This window comes from Panthera pardus, unplaced genomic scaffold, assembly GCF_024362965.1.
Source record: "Panthera pardus isolate Hobbes unplaced genomic scaffold, ASM2436296v1 HiC_scaffold_2, whole genome shotgun sequence".
NCBI lineage: Eukaryota > Metazoa > Chordata > Mammalia > Carnivora > Felidae > Panthera > Panthera pardus.
In genome coordinates this window covers 43,387,703-43,406,054 of record NW_026526765.1, presented here as the reverse complement: position 1 = coordinate 43,406,054, position 18,352 = coordinate 43,387,703, and the positions used below count along the sequence as shown (strand labels likewise).

At 50.9% G+C, this 18,352-nt stretch overlaps 1 protein-coding gene and 1 long non-coding RNA gene across 5 annotated transcripts in view; one reads left to right on the top strand and one right to left on the bottom strand.

Moving 5' to 3' along the window:
• Positions 1-636: 636 nt before the first annotated feature.
• LOC109275975 (uncharacterized) lies at positions 637-16,207 on the bottom strand. Of its 2 annotated transcripts, none has more exons than XR_008423714.1 (2): positions 15,820-16,207; positions 637-5,530 (listed from the first exon to the last, which is right to left on the bottom strand). It is a non-coding gene; the product is annotated as an uncharacterized LOC109275975 (long non-coding RNA). The 2 variants fall into 2 exon arrangements; XR_008423713.1 differs by lacking the exon at positions 15,820-16,207 and adding an exon at positions 7,909-8,082.
• A 146-nt stretch (positions 16,208-16,353) lies between these two features.
• Positions 16,354-18,352, top strand: part of TNIP1 (TNFAIP3 interacting protein 1) — a 46,875-nt gene continuing 44,876 nt past the window's right edge. For 2 of the 3 annotated variants that reach the window (XM_019464453.2, XM_019464450.2), the window contains exon 1: positions 16,354-16,486. The gene's annotated coding sequence lies outside the window, so the exon portion shown is untranslated. The remainder of the gene's footprint in view (positions 16,487-18,352) is intronic. The other variant, XM_019464454.2, reaches the window with a different exon arrangement.

Here is an 18,352-nt window from a genome sequence, read left to right as displayed (position 1 = left end):
TTTTTTTAAATGTTTATTTGTTTTTGAGAGAGAGACAGAGCGTGAGCAGGGGAGGGGCAGATAGAGAGGGAGACACAGAATCCAAAGCAGGCTCCCGGCTCTGAGCTGTCAGCACAGAGCCCAACTTGGGGCTCGAACCCACAAACCATGAGATCATGACCTGAGCCAAAGTCGGACGCTTAACTGACTCAGCCACCGAGGCGCCCCTGGACCCAGTGGTTTTAAAGAGTCCTATCTTCATCTCTGCCATAATGAGGCTGAGAGCAAGATGGTTTATCTTGTTCTGTCCTCCACCAGGCTGGGAACCCACATCCCAGGAGAGTCAGCTGAGAGCTTTTTTGGGTATTTACCCAACTTACTGCAACTATTATCAAAAGACAAATTAACAAAGCTGCCATGTTAAAAGCTGTGGAGTCAGGCCCTTGCCGCTAACTGACCGTGAGCATGGCATTTCTGAGCCTCAGTTTCCTCATCTAGAGAACAGGGCGTCCAGTTCCACCCATCTCTTAGCCTTTGAGATGGAAATGAGGTAATGCAGGGAAGTACTCGGCAGGGGCCTGCCTTGCCCGGAGTCAGCTGTCGGCCACCACCTGCCCAGAGCCAGGCCCCGTTGTAGGAGGCTGATAAGTGGATCCCAAGATGTTTTCTGATTCTGCTGTCAAGTCAACTGCAGATCACAGGGGCACCCAAAAACAAACATGAAAGCACCTTAAAAACATGTGCCGAGGGAAGAACAGTTCTGGGAGTGGCAAGGAACGAGTGATGGAATCGGAGGGAATAGAAGGGGGAGGCCCCCTGAGGCCAAGGGGAACACACAAGCAGAGAGGCCAGGAATGTCTTGAATTCCCAGAAACCAGGAATGAGGATAGCTGAAACTGATCACTCGCAATGTACAAGCCTGTTGTAGTTCCTCAAGGTGCAATTTTCACTTGCTTTTCAGTTAAGGTGGGTTGCATTCTGGGATTGGTCTCTAGTAGGAGGGAGACCCTTAGGGCTTGTGGGATGAGGCAGACGGCATTAGAAATGGGAGTGTGCACCCAGCTATGGGGGAATGTCAGGATTTTACCTTACACCACAGGGGAGCCTTTGGAGGTTCTTAGAGGGAAGGTATGCATCTAGCCACACACTTGAGAAAAACCAACTGTGTGAGGGAAGGGTGGCCAGTTGGAAGGCTAAAGCAACAATCCCACTTAAGACTCAGGTGCCTGCAGAGCAAATCACATTTTTTTTCCCTTGGAGCTGTGGCAGAGGAGGCAGCAGCCACTATTCAGAATCCCTGCACTTCATTCATTCATTCATTCATTCACTCTTGCAGCTTACACTTCTGGAATGCCTCCTGTATGCCATGCCATATGTGGTGGATACTAAAGATATCAAAACTTAAGACTGTTGCCTCCTAATCCTTGAGAGTGGACATTTGAGTGTCCCTGTCACCCAGCTTACTCCAAAACACGCTGTTAAATGACACCGGAGATTGCTTCTGTGGCCAAAGTTCAATGGAGAGAAGTGGCGGGGGACTAAATTAAAACTAAAAGGAAAGAGAAAGCAGAAGCCCAAACCACTGCTGTCTCAAAATGGGAGAAAAGGAGGATGGTGGTGATGTTCTAAGTGTGGAAGGGGCCCTCGGAAAGTCTCACCTCCCTCTCCCTCTCACAGACAACTGTCCCAAGGGCACTTAGCGTTTCTGCGGCAGGCAGAACTGGAACCCTGCAGTCCTGCCCCATCTGGTGCTCTTGGACCCCCGCCCGTGTCTTCTCCCACTGTCTTCCTTCTTCCCCCTTCTGCCACGGGGCTTCTCTCAGCCTCTCCCCAGCTCCGCCCCTTGCTCTTCGCCCAGCCTCCTGCCTCCAGCCCTGCATTTTCCGTTCAGAGTGAACCCTTCTCAGAAGCTCCAGACTGGGAAGCTCCAACCTCGCTCTTTGGGGCCACAGGGAAACATCTGAAGCGACTGGCCGGGAGGCGGTTGCCCTTCTAACCCGAGCAGAGAGCCGCTATTTGAGAACTGCCACGGCCACATTTCCAGCTGTTGGACAGCGGTGTGGGAACTGCTGGCTATCTGGAACCCCCTGATGTTTACTGTGCCCCAGCTTTGCTGAGAATAATGGGTAATCCCACGGGAGGAGGGCAAGGGTGATCACCCTTATTCTAATGAGCAAACCAAGGGTCCAAGCGGTCAAACAAACTGCCTGAAGGTACAGGACACGTGGATTGAGCTGGAAATGGTCTTGCAGCTCATCCAAACCAACGCTCTTGTTTCAGGAGTTCAAAAATCAAGACCCAGTGACCATGGTCTTACTAAAGGCTAGATCTGGGGTTAGCACCTGGGTCTCCTGATTCCTGCTCTGCTCACTACTCACAGGTCTTCCTCCTCTTGGTTACGGAAGCCAGGCTGAGCTGAGAATGGGAGGGAGAAGTGTCAAGTTGCCCAACCCGAATTTCAGAACCCAAAAGCAGCACATCGGTGTTCTAACAGGCCTCTTAGACCTCAGGTTTCCCCAGGCAGACTTCCTCACTTTACAGTTGGGTTAGGCAAGCAGGAAATTCTAGTTCTTAACTGAGCCCTCTACTCAGAGGTTAACCTATGGAGGCAGGCAGGATGGCTGGATCGAATCCCAGTCAGCCACTTAGAAGTAGATAAGTCACTTGGCCTCCCTATGCCTTGGTTTCCTCATCTGTAAAATGGGAATGACAAAGGTTGCTATTTCACAAGGTTGTTGTGAATCAAAGAAGCCAATGCATGCACATCTCTGAGCACACTATCTGGGACATAATAAGAACTCAATAAATATCAGCTCTTTGGTATTAATAAGTAGGCTAGGTTCCATTTCATAAAGGAGAAGAACCCAGAAGGGGATTCTAGGCTAAAGTGTGGACCTTACCCTCCAGCCAGCCCCAAAGATGCAAGGGACAGGAGATGTCCTTTAGAAAGACATCTCTGTGGCCAGTGTGAAGAAGGAAACGGGCTGGGAGACCATTGGACTGGCTTGCAGTGTTCCTCCGATATAGAAGGATGAGGACAGGAGCCAGGGCAGGAAAGCAGACATGGAGAAAAGAGCCTTAAGAAAAACATGGTGGTGTGAGAAACCAAGGAAACTGCCCAATCTGCCATGGGGGATTAGAGAGGGAGGGAGATACAAAGCCAGAGGTAATGTCATTACCTGGGAACCCAGAGGCAGCAGGTGCTTTTAAAAGCAGCATGTGAGGCCGGAGACCTCCAGTGCAGGCCATCTCACTACCCACCTCTCAGGTGAGAACTGGAGAAGCCATACGGGAGCTGTCTGGCAATGGCCCCTTCCCCTGGGCCAGCTGTTGTAGCAGTTTGCAGAACATGCATTTCCTTCTGTGGGACGGTCTCACTCCTCCCTCTCAGCTACCCCCATCTGCCTAGTGTGCTGCCAGCTGCAGCCAGAACCACCTAGTGGCTACCTCATTGGGATGGCCTTGGACCTTGACCTGGAGATAGCCATGGGCGGGGCTGGGAGGGCCTGACAGGTGAGCAGGGAGGGTGGGGAATGGATCTAGAGATCCCAAGTCTGTGCTGGGCTAGTGATTTCTGTTCTCCCACATGGCTGGTGTCCACTCAAAGCCCCCAAATCCCATTTATCACACACACAGAATTCCACATCACTGCCAGTCATACCCATGGGGACACACCATGTATATCCCAGAATCAGAAGCACACTGCTGGTAACACACACACACAGAAATGCACACTGTGGACCACACGGGAAAATAAAATGATTAGGCCCACAAATACGCCGCTCAGAAATACAGATACTGTTGTCCATATGCGTACTACACGAAACTCCTCACACAAGTACCTAGACTCGCCTTTCACACGCGCTCACCAGAGCACATATGCACTCATACTTTCCTTGGCACACAGCCTTAGTGTGTGGCACACAACTCCAGGAATCACTGACCTGCCTGCTCTCGGGTATGTTCTTCGACAGCAGAACAAACAACCAGGCTCTGTGGAGAGCAGACTTTGCGCCCAAATGCTCTGGACTTGAGCTCTGCTCCTGTTTGCAGCCCTGCTCTGGGGGAGGCAAGACCAGCTCCTTGGAGAACCAGGCAGTAAGCGGGATCCGCCTTTGAGAGGAACGAAATCCCCAGGGAAGTCTTTGTGGCGTAGTGAGGCTCAACTGAGTGAAATGTAAAGAGGCAGGAGGGAGAGATTTGCTGTCAACAGCCCCCATCCCACTCGGTCCACTTTTCAAGGAGTGTTCTAGAAGCTGGCGGTGAAAGGGTTAACAGTGGCACTGCTGCACACCCCACCTTCGGGCTTTGGAAAACCTGAGTGCAGGGATTTGCCCAAGCGGAGTCAGGGTCCCTACGTCCCCGCTTGCCTTTTAGCTGTCCCCAGGACAAAAGTCCCCAGGTGAGTGAGATGGAAACCCAAAATGAAACTTTGCTAGGCTTCTCCCACTCGAGCTTTGACACTGTCACTCTGGTCAGCGGCAACAGCAGCGGCTCCAACTCCACCCTCGGCATTGCTCTCCAAGGCCTGGTGTCCCCTTGGGGGTGCACTGCGTTCTCTGGGACAGACCTGCCTTCCCCTCACTGGGCCTCAGCGCCACCCCCCCCCCCCCGCCACACCTCCCACTTTCCTACCTAGGTGGCTGTTCTGGGGACAAGATGAGACGCAGCACAGGAGGAGCCTAGCACAGTGCTGTCTCTCCCTTTGCCCCTCTCCCGTTCTGGGGTCCAGGTTAATTGGAGTCCATCATTTGCATAGACATGAGACCTCACCCCGGGGAAATTCCCCCTGGTGACCAGGCTTCCTTTCTGAGGTCAGGCCACATCATCAGACTCAGCTCCTTCCTCTCCAGCTCGCCCCAGCCTCTTACTGGCTTTGGCCCCTGGTATCTGGCAGGTGGAGATCCAAGTTCCCAGACTGAGTCCTATCTTGTGATCAGGGATGCTGTCCAAGAGAATGTGAGGGTGGGGGGTGGGCTAGGGGCCTGGAGCAAAATCAGAAGTGGTCGTGACCCATGCTCAAGGGCTAGAGGAAAGGCAGCAGGCAGGAGGTGGTTGAGAAGCCTAGTAATGCCAGCTTGTCAGGAACTCCCAGCCTGGCCTTGGGCATAGGCCTTCCCCTCCCCGAGCCTTAGTTTCCCCTTCTGTCCAGCCAGGGGAGTGGCCAAGATAATCTGTAAGCTTTGTTCCAGATCAAATGAGCTAAGAAGCCACTTCCTTTAGCAGCACAGTCTTGCAACATTCGTCCTTGGATCTTCTTCCTTTGACAAGAACCTTGCAACATACTGCCCTATATCTGTTTTTCTTTCCTTTCCTTGGAAAGCACAATTTTGCAAAATGCATTCCTGAATCCCACTTTCCAGATGCCGACAGAATCAACATGTACCTCCTCTCCTCGGAGCGACTTGGTTTGAGGTTTAATTTTTCCTTTCACATCCACTATGTAGAATGCCGTGTGACCACAAAAAGTGGAACAGAGCTCCCTTTTCTCCAGATTCTAAGATCAGTTGTCCTCTTGGTCTCTGACACTGGTACTGAGAAGGCACTTTCCCTGGAACAAAAAGGGGGAACAATGAGGTCCTGGGACAACCTGCATCAGAACCAACTCTTAGAAAGGCAGCTTTGAGAGAGGGAGTCACAACTTTGAATCACCTGGGGAGCTTTTAAATACCAGTCCCAGGCCACCCCCCCACCCAAGATTCTGATATAATTAGTCTGGAGTAGGGCCTGGGCATCTGTGTTTTTTTAATGCATTTAAAATTTTTTATTTTAGAGAGAGTGCAAGCAGGGGAGAGGGGCAGAGGGAGCAAATCTCAAGCAGGCTCCATACCCAGCACAGAGCCTGACTAGGGGCTCGATCCCAAGACCCTGGGATCATGACCTGAGCTGAAATCAAGAGTCAGACACTCAACTGACTGAGCGACCCAGGTGCCCCGAGCATCTGTATTTTTACAAAGCTCTTCAGGTGATTCTAATGTCCAGCCAGGATCAAGAGCCACTGATCTAAGGCCCTACCCAAGACCAAATCTGGCAGATGCTAAAGTTGATGAACCCCTGACCTATGATATTCTTTATGAAATTATCCTATCTATTTATTTAGTTTTAATTTTTTGAGGGAGAGACAGAGCGTGAGCAAGGGAGGGGCAGAGAGAGGGTGAGACAAAATCCGAAGCAGGCCCCAGGCTCTGAGCTGTCAGCACAGAGCCCGACACTGGGCTCAAACCCAAGAACGCGAGATCATGACCTGAGCTGAAGTTGGACGCTCAACCAGACTGAGCCACCCAGGTGCCCCTGAAATTATCTTAATGGGCATTTCTTCTATGCACACAGGTATTCCCAGGATTATGCATGGACAAAAAGAATTGACTCCCTTTCACAGATGAGGAAGATAAAGGACAGAGAGAGGAAATTGCTGCTCAGGTCATACAAGGTTAGTAGTGGTCCTGGCACCTAGTGGAAGCTTATAGACTCAAAGTATTCTGGGGGGCACCTGGGTGGCTCAGTCAGTTAAGTGTCCGAATCTTGATTTCAGCTCAGGTCATGATCTCACGGTTTCTGAGTGCAAGCCCCACATCAGGTTCCACACTGACAGTATGGAGCCTGCTTAGGATTCTCTCTCTCACCCTCTCTGTCTCTGCCCCTCCCATGTTCGCTCTCTCTTGCTCTCTCTCAAAAATAAGTAAAAAACAAAACCAAAACAAGAAAAAAACTTTTAAAAATTTACTAAAAATTTTTTTTTTCCAAAAGTCACACATTTGTTACATGGGTGACCCAGAGAAGTACTAGCAGGCTAGTCCCACTGGTCTGTGACAGTGAGTTCTTGGCTGCCTTTCTATGAGCAGATAATTCTTACTTTGGAGTTAGAAGACCCAGTTAGGGATCTTCGACCTTTCAAACTACTAAGTACTGAGATAACCCCTGGGAGCTTACTAAAAATGCTGCCACTAGGGCCCTGTCCCCCAGAGAATATGATTTCTTAGGTCTGTGGTGGGACCCAGAGGTCGGCCCAGAGTCCTGCTAGGTCCCAATGGTACAAGGATTTCCCATCCTTGAGGAGCATTCAACAGACTTGGTCAATCAGGAAACCCGAGGAGTCAAATTTAGCATTTGCTAAATAAATATCGACTGACTATTGTGAGACTGGCCTAGTGCTGTTCCCACAACATCAATAAGACCAGAGACGTCAGGGTTAGAGAGGTGGGATTGGGTGATTAGGTATCAAAGGAGAGGGGCCTGTGCATATGCAAATTTCACCCATCTTTTGAGGTCTGGCACAGGCCTTGTCCCCTTCAGGTGACCTCTGCAGATATGACCTGAGTTTGAACTCCAGCTGTGCCATGTGTTAGCTATTGGCTTAAACCACTATGAAGCTGAGTTTCCTCATCCAAAACACAGTGGTACCAATCTCACAGGGTTCTGATGAGGAATGCATGAAAACAGTCTACTTAAGAGCCTTTAGCATCAGGTCAGGTACATGTTCATCTTAAATATTAGCTATTAGTGTTATTATTTCCTGATCGTCTTGGCCAGCCCTGATTTCTCCTTTCTCTGAACTTTTGGACTTCCTTACGGTGTCAAAATGGAAGGTCCCTTAGTGATCATCTTGTCTGATTCCTTCACAGTCTAGAAGGGGAAGCTGAGTATCAGAGAAGGGAAGGGACTTGCCCAGAGCCACACAGCAGAGCCAGGACTCAAACTTAGCTCCGCTAATGCCCAGTCCAAGGGCCTCTTCTTTCTTGATGTTCTTCCCGTGGCCTGAACAAAGAAGGCAATTTCAGAAAATCCATGGCTGGACAAAGAAGAGGTGAGAGAGAAGACAGGGGAAGTTAAGTGTGTTCAGCATTCCAGTAAGGAGAGCCCAGAGCTAATCTTCCCCCAGGATGTGCAAGCCGTGTTCCTAACTGAAGATTCTAGTTCCTATGGGCCTACCTCCTTGAGCCTCCTTAGCCCTTCAAGGTCCTGCCACCATTTATGACGCCATGAGCAGGAACCGGTCCAAGCAAGGCTTTGTGAACTCATAGAGGATCTATGACTATTGTGGCCCATGGAGAGAAAATATCATGTTTAGAGGGAACATTGCAATCCAGAAATGTCAGGGCTGAATGACACACAATACCGATGAGGAATCTGAAACCAGAATTCCTCAAGGAAGGGACATTCCTCAATTTCACAGAAGGCTCTGGCTGACCCAGATGGCTGGTCACAGGTCACCAGGAGGCTTCTCAAAGGGAGCCAGGGACACGATCTCTCTCTCTCTGATGCTGAGTCCTGCTACCATCCTAAGTCCCAGTTGGGGACATAGGTGACGGAGGCCCTGCAAGTTGGTATCAGAAGGCAGAGAGGGGAGCATCTGACAGCCTCAGTGTGAAGTGTATTTTTACTCCCTGCAGAGAAAAGGGTCTATGTGCAGGAGTGTGTATTATCCTTTGCACCTGGTCTAGCTCAGGGATTGGTGTTATTCGTCCTATGGAACTTTCTGTGATGATGGAAACATCTGCACAGTCTGGTATGGTAGCCACTTGGCCACATGTGGCTGTTGAACACTTAAAAAGTGGCCAGTGAGACCAAGGGACTGAGTGCAGTGTGGGAAACGGCACTAGACTAGGAGTCAGGAAGTCCCTTCATTTACTCACTTGGAAAGTCACTTCCCCTGTCTGGCCTTCACTTCCTTATCTGTAAAGTGAGGCTGTTGGGCCAGGAGGTGCCCCTAGCATTCCCCATGGGATTCCAATCCGAGGAACACAGAAGCAGCAGAGAACTGGATTCAGTGGACTCTCTCCCTCCCTCACCCCCTACCCTCCATTTCTCATCCCCCTGCTCAGGCTGAATGTGGCCCCATGTGACTTGGCCCTGTTTATTTCTCCAGGCCCAACTCTGTTACTTCCCCCTTGCCTGCTTCAAACTCCATGCTCTACTCAGAGTGAACAATTTTCAGTTCCCTGAATGTATTCTCTCTTTGCATATTCTATTCCCTTTCCTAAGAACACCCTTCCTTGTGCTCTCGCTTTGGCCATTTTCAGGTCTCAGCTGACATGTCACTTCCTCCAGGAAGATGTCCCAGATCCCCCAATCCTGACTAGATGCTCCCCTGTCCAGGCTCCTGTAGTTCCCTGTATTTCTCCTGCCAAAACACATCTCTACCACACTTTGTTATAATTATCTATTAGCCTCCAGCCCCCAGAGCAATGCTATCTGATAGAACTTTCTGTGATGATGGAAATGTTCTATACGTGTGCAGTCTACCGTGATAGCCACATGTGGCTGGCTGCTGAGTGTCTGAAATGTGGCTAGTGCTCCTGAGGAACTGAGTTATTAACTTACTTAATTTTAACCAATTTATATTCAAATAGCCATGTATGGCTAACAGCTACTGTACTGGACAGGGCAGCCCCAGAGTCTGTGACCTCTGAGTAGGCAGGAAGTGGGTCTGACTGGTCCATTCTTGTATCCTCAGTGGTCTATAATGTTGCTGTTAAGAATAAAGAAACTCTGGAACCTGAAGTGACCAAGAAACCTGAAATGATCCAGAGCCAACCCATCCCCTCTGAAAGCATCTTTTCAGTGGATAATGAACTGAGATCTTATGTTTGTAAAGTACTTGAGAGTTTACAAAGGATGTCAGCAAACCATTTTATTTCAATTACCTTCACAGGAGGCAGGCCCAGCAGGACTCATTACCCCCATTTTACAGCAGGGGATCACTGAGGCTCCGGATGGGGAAGTGAGGCTCAGGAGAACGAGCTGGTTAGTGTAGAGCTGGGCTGCTCCGTGGTGGGTAGGTCCCTAAGGCCCCACTTGACATCGAAATGAAACCCAGCACAGTGGGAAGGAGTGAGCTTTTCCTTCCCTGTGGAGAGTCCACAGACAATGAATGGAAACAGACGGAAAAGGAATGGGAGGTGGGGAGGAGAAAGTGGGCTGGGCATCTGGAGGTTTCCTGAGGCCCTTGGGGGCTGGAATCCCCCACCTCAGGCAAAGGAGGAATTAGCAGTCCAAGGGAGAACCCAGGGGTGGGGTAGGTGGGCAGACCAGGTCGCCCCTGCCCCCCTGCCAGTTCCTGGTCCAGCCACAGAATCATCAGGCCCCCAGCTCCTCCCCAGAACTCCCTCCTCTCCCTGGAATGCTTGGCAAGTGATAGCCAGTCTGGGAAGCGACAGGTGGGGAACCGACAAAGAAGGGCCCTGTGCTCTGCCAGGGGGCAGGATGGGGCCTCAGCTGGGCCTTGTGGGGCTGCCTGGCGGCTGGCTCCTCCGTCTCGGGGAATTCCCCTCCTGCCTAAAAGTCAACCCAGCCCAGCCCTCCTTCCTGCAGAAGCACAGCGAGCAGAGAAGCCTTCACAGGGCGGCAGCCCCCACTGCACCCACCTTCGTCTTCTGCCCCAGGTGAGTGACCCAGCCTGGGCGTCCATGAGCCAGGACAGGGGTGAGGGCTCACTGCACAAGGGTGCCGGGGCCACCAGATCACCCCCCAGCTCTGCGCCAAGAGCCACCTGGCCTCCTACTTTCCTGCCAGCTGGGTTCGGCTGGTCCCTTGTGCCAGCTCCCTCTCCCCGCCCCCCCGCCCCCCCCCCCCCCCCCCCAGGGCTTGGGCTCTGGGCCTCTCTCTGCCTCCTTGCCTGGCCTCATTCTCCTCTTGCTGCTCTCCCTCCATTTCTTATTTCCTCTTCCTGTCCCCCTCTTCTTGCCCCCTCCTCAGCCAGTGTTTTTCTCTCTAGTCGCTGCCAGTTCTTCCAAAGGGAAGGAAAAGAAAAGTCGCTTTTTGTCTTACCCTTCCCTGAAGGAAAGGGATTGGGCTCACCAGTGTGAATGTGGATTTGTGTCGGTGTTGAGAATGTGTGTCCATGTTTGCGAGCATGTGTCAGATCTATGGAGGTATATATGCATGGGCCTGAGCGCAAGTTCACAAGCATGTCTGTGTTGGGGAGTGTCTGGGTCATTATGTGAATGTGTGTGTGAATGTGAGCTTTGGAGGGTGAGTGTGTGCGTGTGTATCAGGCACTTTAGTGGTCTACAGCGAGGTAGGAAGAGACCAGGTGGGAGTCTAGCCCCGCCTTCCTTGGGAACACGATGGAAGGCTGGGACCCTCCTTAGCGCTGGGGCAAATGCATCTCTGGAGGGCTCTCTCACCTGCTTTCTCCCTAGGGCTGGCTGGACCCTTCTGCGGTTGAACCTTTAACAGAGGGCCTCAGGCGCTGGGAGTGGGTGAGAGCTGGCAGGCAGTGGTGATACGGCCTCCTCTTTAAACCCCAAGCAGTCCAGATTTTCCAGAGCTGGTCAGAGGCCCAGCCCAGGGAAGTCCCTTGCTAGGAGGAGCAAGAAGCAGAGACCAAGTCCCTGGCACAGCTGCTTCTGGGCTGGAGAACAATGGAGGGGGAAGCAGGAGGGACCCTGGGAGAGGGAGAATGAGAGAGGACACGGGGTGAGGCTGAAGGAGGATGGCTCTCTGGGCCCTGTCAGGGCTTCCCAGGATTAGGAAATGTCTGGTTCCCATGGGGCTGCCTCCCTCAGGGGATGGGCTTGGCTGGCCTCTCTCCGCTTCCAGGAGGGTGACAAGGAGCAAACGTGGATCCGAACCCAGATCTGGCTTGACATGCTGACCTGAAGACAGGGAGGCCCAAGGGAGAGGAGGTGGACCAGGGGAAGCCTGGGGCTCCCAGGAACTGTGGGAGGTGCCTGGTTAGGCCACATATGCTCCGAGGCCGGGAATTTCCCCCAGAGTCACTTGGCTCTTTCCTCTCTGCCAGTGGTGTCCTAGAAACCCTAGTGTGACTGGCAGGCCCAGGGCCGCAGCGGAAACAGCTGGGAGGGAGAAAGAGGAAAACAGGAAAGACCCTGGAGAAAAAGTCAAGAGAAATGCCTTCTAGGCCTGGTGCTTCCCAGAACGCTTTGTGAGGTCTAGGGCAAGTTCATCCTCAGCTCTGGGCCCTGGGCATCGCTGCCTTTAACTCACCCCAGGCCCCGTGGCATCTCGTTCTTTCTCTACCCTATGCATCAGACTCTACACTTCAGGTTATTGGTGAGGAAACAGGCAGAGGGCTATCATGAGGTGTAAGGGCAGGGCTGGGACCTAAACCCAGGTCTGTCTGACTCCAGAGCCCACACCCTAACCCTTGCATGGCATGCATGCTCTTGGAGGAGGGGGAAATCATGAATATGAGATGCTTTAGTTCACCTTAAGGTGTATAATCAATGTGAAAAGTTATGGATATCTTAAAGCCATTCTATCCATCCCTCTGGCAGTTATTGGGAGGTAGACAGAATTAAAAACGCTTCTTAGGCCGAGGGTGGGAAGCAGAGACCGTAGGTACTGCCCACTTATTTATTTCTTACCAAAAAATATGATTACCTACGACAATTTCAGTCAACATCATGTGCTCGATGTGCATTTCTCATTTAGCTATCACTAAAATCTCTCTCTCTCGTGTGCACACACCCAATACCAAAAAGCACCTAGAATCCACCGTGGGTTTCATATTCCCAAGATTGCCCTGGGCTATGGAGACAGGAGCCCGGATGGAAGGAGGGGACCCAGACCCAGGATTGCTCTTTTCCTAGTTCATTAGCTGCTCACCTTGACTTTCATTCACCTCTAGTCAAGACCCCAGCTCACAAACTCACCTAATAGAGTGAGGCCGAGTTTGTTGGTTTTAGAAGCTTCACTTCCCATTGGTGGGGTGTGTGAAAATAGGACTGCTCTAGGAGCAGGAGCTGTAGGTCCTAGCCCTGAATATGAACCACAGACTTGCTGTAAGACCTCCAGCAAGTTCCTACCCTTCTCTGGCCCTCAGAAGCTTCATCCCTATGAGAAAAAGGCTGGGTCTGATCCTTTCGAAACAACCCTTTAAGGACTGGCATTTTGAGCTCTGTCTTAGTAGCTGGCAAGCCTCTGGCATAATGCTCAAGAGCGTTAAGCGGTTAGGAGTCTGGATCTTCAGGCTCCAGTTACCTGTTGCTGTGTAAGACCTTGCACAAGTCATCTAACACCTCAAAGCCCCAGTTTCATCTGTGAAGTGGGGATGGCAGTGGTAATAACCTCATGGTGGCTGGGAGATACCCTGTTATGTTAAAGTGCAGACCTAGCACATAGCAAACACTCCATAAATGCTACCTCTTAACCTTTTTAATATGCTACCTCCACTCTGCTTTAGAAACTTGATTTGGAGCTTAATCAGGTACGGGTGAGTTTGGGGGTATGTTTTTTGTTTCCCTCAAACGTGGGCTTAGATCTTCCTTCGGGGCAGCCTTACTGGAAGTGGTGCAAGGGTAGGGAGTGGCAGGAAGGAGATTGGGAAGTTTCATGTTTTAAAACAAAACAAAATAAAACACAGGCCTTTGATTCTCCTCTGAGGTAGAGCTTTGTGCCCGTGGTTGTTGTCACTCTGGAAGAGCAAGAGGTTTCCAGCTGCCTGGGTCACTCAGCTTCCGGCTTGGACATCTCCTTCTAGATCTGAGGGTGGCAGGGGGTGCCAGGTGAGGGGTGCTGTTTCCCACTCCACCTGGGGGCTAGGGTCCCATAGAGGATGTGGATGGTGACATGGAACTTGGGGAGGATGCATTCCTGGGTTTAACAGTGAAGTTCTGTCCAAGGTGAGGGGTGCTGTTTCCCACTCCACCTGGGGGCTAGGGTCCATAGAGGATGTGGATGGTGACATGGAACTTGGGGAGGATGCATTCCTGGGTTTAACAGTGAAGTTCTGTCCAAGGTGAGGGGTGCTGTTTCCCACTCCACCTGGGGGCTAGGGTCCCATAGAGGATGTGGATGGTGACATGGAACTTGGGGAGGATGCATTCCTGGGTTTAACAGTGAAGTTCTGTCCAGTGCTGGCAATCCATGTTTAGATGCCACTATCATTTTTTTTTTTTTTTTACTTTAAAAAATGTTTATTTATTTATTTTGGGAGAAATAGAGAGAGGGAGAATGAGTGGGGGAGGGGCAGAGAGAGTGAGGGAGAGAGAGAATCCCAAGCAGACTCCTTGCTCAGCACAGAGCGGACTCGGGGCTCGATCTCATGACTGTGGGGTCATGACCTGAGCCAAAATCAAGTTGAGTCAGATGCTCAACCAACTGAGCCACCCAGGTGCCCCAATTTTGCTTTCTGTAAAATTGCCACTATCATTTCTTGAGTGCCTACTGGGTGCCAAGCTTTGGGGTTTACTTGCATTATCTCATTTATCTTGATGATCACCTTAGGGGTAAGGTACAATTATTTTCTCCATTTTTTTAGGGAGGGACTGAGGCTTAGGGAGGCCACCCAGGTAGCAAGTGGTTGAGTAGGGGTTAGAACCCAATTAGTTAAATTCATAGCCTATGGTCATAATGAATGTTGAGTTTGTGTAAGAAAAATCATGATACTGGGAAAACAACATGGTACAGTGGAAAGAGTACACATGACTGGAAATCAAGGTCATGGTTTCCAACCGTGAAGGCATCACTCAATGTATGTGGCCCTGAACAAGTCCTTTACCACACTGAGGTCTTGGTTTCCCTACCTATCAAATAGGGGATTGTGAACAATGGTCTCCATGGCTAATGTGGTGGGATGCTCTGAATTCAAACTAAGACTTAAAAGGAAGGATGGGTGTGCTCATGACCTTGAAGAGGTAAGTTTTCTCACATATTGTAAGTGTGAAAAACTATCCCAAGATTGGAAACCAGGCAAAAAAATGATCATATGACCTTTTTATGTAGTACCAGAGCACTGTCCAACAAGTCCACCTAGGAGTCATCAGACGCTTTAAGGCATGAAACTATTTGTCTAACTCTCTAAGGTCAGATATTTTACAAAAACAGTTGAAATGGTTTGGAAACAAAACGCAAATAGTTGGAGACTCTTCGTTTTTTAAAGTAAATTTCGGTGTTCATGAGAAGACAAGTTGAGAGAAGAAAGACAGCATTCCAGGAGGAGGCAAATTGGGAAGTGTAGACAAATAGCAAGAAGAAAACCAGTTTGGGGAAGCCTAATGGGTGGTGGTGATGCCTGAGAGCTGCTTATAAACCGTGGGATGGCGATTCTAATCCCCCTGTACCCCACCCCCCATTGGTGACACTCAGTGGTGCTTTGCTTGGCCTTTGCATTCCCTCCCCCCACCTCTTTAAAAATCAGAGTATCTGAGTACTTATCTTCATAATTAAAATGAACCAGAATATTGTTTTGAGAATTTGATAACACTTTCGAAGTAACTTAGAGCATCCCAGAATTTGGAAACGTCTTTGAGGTAACTGAATTTACAAAGCTACAAAGGAGACTCCTTGGATTGGGTCTATATTTGGGTAGGCGTGTGTGTGTTTATGTGTATGTTCACACAGTCACAGTTGATTGACAGATCTCTCCTTCCCTAAAATGAGGGCCTGTATGAAATACCTCCCCAAATCCTTTCTGAGGATGAGGGCCTGTCAATGACTAAGTTTTCACCACTTCCGGAGAAAAGGGTCTTTTGCAATCGATTTTTCATAAAGCTATATTTACCCCATGAAAAGAGCTGTCCTTTATTCCAAGTTCAGGTCCTTCCACTTTTTGAAATTAAAACTCTCTTTTAAATAAAATGACGGGCTTAAAAAGAAACAACAACAAAAAAGAGTTCCCACCGTTAAACCAAGCCGCTTCTTAAGGGTCTGGGAAATCCCACAGCTCTTCAGGGGATCTGGCCCACTTATATGTAGGCACAGTGGGAGGCGGGCTCTGGATTTGCCCACTTGGGTTTGAATCTTGGTTCAGCCACTTACTATCATCTAACCTCTCTGTGCCTGTAAATTTATTTACGGTAAACAAGGGAATAAAACCCATCTCACTAGGGTGGCGTGCGAAGGAAATCAAGTAATTAATGCATGCAAAGTGCTTACAATGTCTGGAACAGTAAGTATGCAAACAATCTTCTTTTAGGGGTCCTCGAATTTGTGGGAACTCTATGAAGTTGTCCAGGAGCGCCCTGGACCCAACTCTGGGGCCCTGAGCTCCAGCTCTGGCTCAGCTCCAGATGCTTGCGTGCCTTTTGGCAAGTCCCCTCTCCGCTCGGGTCGGTGTGCCCCTCCGCAGCAAGGAAGCGGTGGGGTGGTCTCTGCGGTTGTTCTCCGCTCTGAAATTCCGGCCTCATCCCGGGCTCCGGGGCTTCCGGCGCGGGGACTGCCGCGAGGGGCTGCCCAGGCTCGGGAGGTCACAGCCCGAGGGGCGGGCCTGCGGGAGTGGGCACCGGCGGCCGCTCGGCTGCTCTCCGCCCCGGACCTCCCAGGGCGGCCGCTGTTTACCTCGTTTCGTCCCACCCCCGCGGCCGCGGGCCCGCCCCGGCGGCGTAGCGCGATTGGGCGAGCGGCCTGTCGATCTCCGGGGACTTTCCCAGGGGTAGGGTGGCCCAGCCCCCGACACTTCCTCGTCCCCGGCGCGGTCCTCCGCCCCGGCCGGGAGCCCGAGGAGTTCTGAGGGCCAGATCCTGGCCGCGGCCCATAACCTGTCCCTGGACCCGGGGCTGGGCGCGGAGAGCGGGGCGCTGTGTCCCAAGACCCCCACCCTCAGGTAAGCCTGCCGGGCAGAGCGAGGGTGGGGCGGAAGGGAGTCCGGGACCCGGCCGTTCAGAGCCTCGGCAGTGACCCGGCACGGAGGAAGGGGGAGGTCAGGCCCGGCCCGGTGGCCTGGGCTCCTCGGCTTCTGGGCCCCGGCGCGTGAGGCCCGGGTGGCTGGGGTCGGGCAGTGGCGAATCCCTGCAGGGCTCGGAGGGCGGTGGGCGCGCCTGCGCACTGCGTGGGTGAGCGCTGTCTGGGAACAGCGTGCAGGCGAATGTGCGGGGCGTGCAGAGCCGCCGGTTAGGGGACAGTGGGCTGGCGTGGGTCTGTTTACAGTGTGCGAGACCAGCTTGGGAGCAGTGTGCACATGTAAGGAAGAGGAAAAGAAGTTATTGGGCGAAGTTATTGGGCGCTTTCCAAGTGCTGATTTAAACCTTTAACATGTTTTAAACTCATGTAATTGTCACATTTCCCCTTAAAATCAGTATTATTATTATCCCCATTTTACAGTTTAGGGAATCGAGGCACTTAGAGATTGGGGTCACACAGCTAGGGAGTTGCAAAGTAAGGAGTTGAACCCGGGCCTTTGGCTTCAGAGTCCCTGCTATTCAGTTTCTTTTGAACGAATTTTGCACACTGTTGGAAGCAACATTTGTGTGCATTTTGCAGGGTAGCCGTAGTGAGTTTCTGGGAGTGATTTTGGATGTGTTTCTACGCGTGGGTGAGTTTTCCACTGTAGGACATTTGTGTGTGTGTGTGTGTGTGTGTGTGTGTGTGGTGGTGTGTATGGAAGTGGTTGCATTATACATTCATTAATTGTGTGTATGGAAGTGGGTGGGAGTTTTGTGCGACTGAATGAGAGATTGTGTTTTGGTTGGGGGGCCGGATACAGAAGAATCAGCAACATCCATCCCTACTTCCTTGCAGAATGACAGTACAGAGAAATCTGTGGATTCCCAGTGCATCATGTTGATTTCACAGTATCATTAAAATAGAATTTAATCAACATCTATTTTCCAAACAGCAGGGTGTGGTAGAGGGGAATTCAGCATCTTATGAGAAGTCAGGAAAGAGGATTCTTTTTTTTTTTTTTTTTTTGTATTCCTGACAACGGATATTGCATTAAGAGGCTAGAACATTTTTTAGTACAAGCTCACAGGAATCTCGTGATTAATCTCCTTATTTTACAGCAGAGAGAACTGAGACAGTGAAAATCCAATGGCAGTAACGATGACAGTGTACATTTATGAACACTTACCGTGTGCTGGGCATAGTGCTTCACCTTCAGTATCTCATTTAATCTTTTCAACGGCTCTAACTGCTATTAGCTCTAGTGCCTACTAGTAGCCTCAGTTTTCAAATGAGGAATCGAGACCCCAAAAGGTTAAGATTTGGCCAAGACCAGTAAGCCTTGAACAGCATGGCCCTGTTCTCTTTCCACGGACCAAGGTGTCTGTCCTCTCTGTGTCCTGGGAAAATAGTGTAATCAGGAACTGGCACTTCATGGAAGCACTTGATCATGTCCCCCTGGAAGCTGCAGTTGTGAGTGTCCTGTATTCTACATACTTCTGTGGCCCTGTTTTCCACCACCCCGGGGTGTCCTGTGGGTACCCGTGAGGCTCTCATGCTGAGGGGTGGTGCCTGCCCCTATGCCCACACCAGGTCTTTTGGGGCCCCAGGAAGTTAAGGGGTCTGACTTATACCCTTGACCCTAATGTTGCCTGTGAGTTGGGGTCCAGATGTCCTGGGCTGGATGGGGCCGACCTCATTTGAGCCCCTCACATTTGTAGGAGGCCGTCTGTCTGCCTCTGTCTCTGAGTACTGCTTGGTATTACTTCTGTTTGCACTGCAATTTAGCCCCTGCAGCCTGCTTGTCTTC